Raw genomic sequence first — 4,512 nt, 5'->3', positions numbered from 1 at the left:
GCAGAAAATACCTTTTGAAAATTTTGATCACACAGAAAAAGTTAAATAAAGTCTGCTATTGACCCACAATGACTAGAAGTAGCTAGGAAATTTGGTGTGGACCTTATTGACCCAATTTATAGAGTCCCAATGTGAAATGTGTGCTTGACAGTAGTAACTTGTCTGATCAGCAAATTGGCCCTGAAAGTTAATGCATACATATTTAGCGTAAAGCGGCTAAAACGTGGCCAACATAACTATTGGAAATGCTTTTACCTGTATGGTCCATCACAACGCAAAACAACAGACCAGGGTCGAGAATTTGTTAATCAGGTTTTATTTATTTTCAATTAGTCACAATTTATAGATTAATCAAAAGATTTTCAAAAAGCTTTAAAGTCATTCACCAACCCAGTGCTAAGAAACAACCAAATAGGTACACTAGCAAACATACAGCACAAAAAAATCCTTTGAAAATAATATAACAAAGTGAGGGAGGTTTATATTTAAAAACAAGGCGGTTAGGTTTTACGGCGAAATATGGAAAAAAATAGTAGAAAAGAGGGGGGTTTGAACACAGTAACCACATACTTAAAGGCATAATTATCATTTCAAAGTTTGCAGCTGCAGCTGTAAAACGAGTGACTTGGCCCGTACGAAATAACGGCAATGTTAAACGATGAAGCAACATGCCAGTAGTAAGAAAATATTGCAATTCAAGAAAATTCAAAACAAAAAAATTTCTGTCACAAAGTAACAGAATTAAAGTTGCAATTTTTTTAAAACAGTATTTTTTTATGCGTTTTGACACAGGTCGTAAGCATAAATATTTAATTGCGTAATCAAAATAGGATCAGCACATCTGCTACACCTGACCAAAAATGACTCCTATTTACCTAAAAACTATACTGGTAGAAATATTCTTTTCCAAGAAAGGCGTTTGTTGTTAAACAGGTATTGAAACCTTTATGGGCAAGCACCCATTAAACAAGAAAGGAAGTTGAACTATACTGGTAGAAATATTCTTTTCCAAGAAAGGCGTTTGTTGTTAAACAGGTATTGAAACCTTTATGGGCAAGCACCCATTAAACAAGAAAGGAAGTTGTTTGTTTTTATACAACCCTTAAAATAAAAGTTTTAATGCACCTAAATGGAAGTGCTTTCTCTTCACATCTGATGATTTTTCCAGTAAATTCATTGAATGTTGCCGAAAACTGTATCACTGCTACAATGTTTTATATTATTCTATATGGACTTCTTGTTTTTGTTGGTTTGTATTTTTAGGCTTAAAGAAAGACTTCGTTGTGATGTTAGGCCGTCACTAAATATGGCAGTTACGGCGTAAATTGTAGTCAGCGCATCAAATCGCAAACGTCTCTGCTTCCATTTGTAAAGGATTGGACAGTTATGTGACTGGTAGCAAAAAACACAAACCGTCTAAACCGATACAAAAAGACAATTAAAACGATAGATGTCTAAACTATGTAAGTAAGGTATCTATGGAGTAGTAAGTCCAACAAAGAGAGTGGGTGCTAATTGTTGGATTAGAGATACAGAACCGAGGTGATATTACAATTACAACTTCTTAGTCCATTAACTTATTTCACAAAAAAACACGAGGCGTTTGGGCGATATATTTTATGATGCTAAAGATTGAAACACTGTGTTAAGCTTAAATGCCGTCTGCGAGTTCGGTGGTCCCAAGTTGTTATTTAAAATGTTGCCAACCAAATCATTTGACGCTGATATTCCCTTTCATCAAACTGAGACTACAATTAAAAGTTTGTGTAAAACCGTGGTGTACAACACAAATAATGGTACTTTATTTGTTTTTGTCCACCTTTTAAAAAACATCCACAACAACTAGATTACGGACAAGAATGTCGTTTTAATAATTATTCGTTTTTGTACACACCTTGCAGCCGAAATAAAGCAGAAAAAATGTTAAAATTATCCTAATTGGTACTTTCTAGCTTTCTTTTTTGCAGACCACCATGCTTTACATTGTGTAATAAAAAGTTTTTTTATCGGTGGAGAACCTTGTAATTTAAGCCAGATTTGGCCCATTACCCAAACACTTTATTTCGCGACACCGCATATTTTTTTTATCCCCGTGTGCTTTATCACACTTTTGAACTCTGTGTATAATACGGCACACTTTTCAACTTTGTTTTTGATATGGCCACAGCCTGATAATTCCCATTTTACGTTTGAAATTGGAAGGCCTACACGTCGCAAACACCATTGTTTAGAGTCAGCATAATTTGAATATTTAATATTTTTGGAAATACAGAAGCTGCAGGTTGCAAACAGACTGTCAGGCTTGTTTTGTATTATTATTAAAGTAGTATATAAATTTGGCCCGTAAGAAAATCTGCATGTAGCCTTTTAAACAGATGAAGGATTTTATTACCGGGTATTCCCTGAATACTTGAATGATCCCAAGTCTGTGTTTAAAGAACTGCAGCAAGGAATTTATTTTAAATGTCCTGAACTTATATACCTATCAAAATTGATCCGCACTGCTCTTGTGTTATACTAATGTCCAGGCTTATCAAATAGCTGCAAGTGAAACTGCCTTTTTATGTCTTTGCAAAAAAGGTTAAGTAGTAAAATTAATGCTTTTAAAGATGCAAAGCTTTTACAAGCCTGTGGAAGCATATCCAATAACGTTATTTTAATGGTTTAATGTGTGGTACCTACGAAAATCTGTGTAATACGTTAGATGCGATGATAATTGAAATTTTTATGATAGTGTTGTTATTAATGGTGCAGGGTTTATAAAACAAAACAATATATCGCACTTGTTATAAAACCTTTTTCCGAAATAACTGTAAATGATGGACAATGATGGCTCGCTACAGAAATATAAGTATCGGATCGCTTGCAAGCGTTGGTTTTAAAGTTCGGGGAAATGGTTAATGATATTCACTCATCAAATGTAAATAAACCCTGCAACAAGCAGCATTGGTTGAAGAGCTGCTCAATGGAAGAAGCTTCAATGTGAACAGTTGGAAATTTTCCCAGTTTCGGCAAATGAGTGGTGGTCGCCGTTTTTTTGTAAGCCTACGAGAAGTAAAAATGTTATTGTATCTATCCCGTATTGAGGCAATATATTGATGTTTGGAACGAGGATGTCTTGAAAAATTGTCAATATCTGTACCCCCATTTAGGATATTTGGAACAAGGATGTTTTGATCTTAGAGGACCAAGAAGTGTGTTTGAGTCTGTTAAGATTACCATCGGCTGCTGCGCATTGCTCAATTAATGCGATGTTATTTTTTACCTGGAATCTGGTTCCGACTAATTATAAGAGTTGTTTTTCGATGCTTGATTTTATACATTTCAATATTCTTAAAGACATACAATGATATTTGACCAGCAGTGACCACAATCCTTTCACGGCATTATCAACGAAAATGGCGGCAAAACATTCATTTTCACATTAAAATATTAAGAACCAATACAACCAATATAAAGTTGTATTAATTTTGATTTGTACATGGACCAAAAACAATGACACTTCAAACCTAGGGAGCTGAATTATTCATCACAATAATCATGTTTAACCCAACGTAGACTGCATTGCAATTATCCGATAACAGTCTCTTGGTCGCCATTTGCCTAATAATTTTTAACAAGAAACATTATTTCGGATTACAGAGAGAACTGAACATATACTGTTGACTTAATCAGAAAATATATTTAAAGAGGAAAAGGTAGGTTAAACGCATCACCATGGTTAGTTTAACAGTGGTGTACTATCTTGGAATAGAAGGTCAGGAATGGAGGAGTGTTAGAACTGAATATATATACTGCTGACTTGCAATCAGAAAATATATTTGAAAAGGGAAAAAGGTCACCATGGTCAGTTTAACAGTGGTGTGCTATCTTGGAATAGAAGGTCAGGAATGGAGGAGTGTTTTACAGCATTATGTTAATAAAACCAAACATATCGCCAATCTGTAAAAGGAAGAAGTAATTAGAGAAAAATGAAATGCAGTCGAGAATTACGTAATAGAGGGGTAAATTTACAGTTTTAAAACTCAAATGAACAACAACTGAAGTAGGAGGTAAAAGTAAATAAAAGCGATTAAAAAACAACAGAACTTTAACTAATAAATTTAATAAATGCTAACCAGTTACAATACTGCAGAAAATACCTTTTGAAAATTTTGATCACACAGAAAAAGTTAAATAAAGTCTGCTATTGACCCACAATGACTAGAAGTAGCTAGGAAATTTGGTGTGGACCTTATTGACCCAATTTATAGAGTCCCAATGTGAAATGTGTGCTTGACAGTAGTAACTTGTCTGATCAGCAAATTGGCCCTGAAAGTTAATGCATACATATTTAGCGTAAAGCGGCTAAAACGTGGCCAACATAACTATTGGAAATGCTTTTACCTGTATGGTCCATCACAACGCAAAACAACAGACCAGGGTCGAGAATTTGTTAATCAGGTTTTATTTATTTTCAATTAGTCACAATTTATAGATTAATCAAAAGATTTTCAAAAAGCTTTAAAGTCA

At 34.2% G+C, this 4,512-nt stretch overlaps 1 long non-coding RNA gene across 1 annotated transcript; it reads right to left on the bottom strand.

The window, feature by feature from the left end:
• Window positions 1-3,763: 3,763 nt before the first annotated feature.
• LOC113475424 lies at window positions 3,764-4,505 on the bottom strand. Its single transcript, XR_003397180.1, has 3 exons — window positions 4,387-4,505; window positions 4,143-4,311; window positions 3,764-3,942 (listed from the first exon to the last, which is right to left on the bottom strand). It is a non-coding gene; the product is annotated as an uncharacterized LOC113475424 (long non-coding RNA).
• Between the last annotated feature and the right edge of the window lie 7 nt (window positions 4,506-4,512).

This window comes from Ciona intestinalis, unplaced genomic scaffold (genome assembly GCF_000224145.3).
Source record: "Ciona intestinalis unplaced genomic scaffold, KH HT000447.1, whole genome shotgun sequence".
In the NCBI taxonomy this organism is placed as follows: Eukaryota; Metazoa; Chordata; class Ascidiacea; order Phlebobranchia; family Cionidae; genus Ciona; species Ciona intestinalis.
Note: the sequence above shows the minus strand (reverse complement) of the source record. Positions and strands in the feature narration are given on the sequence as shown.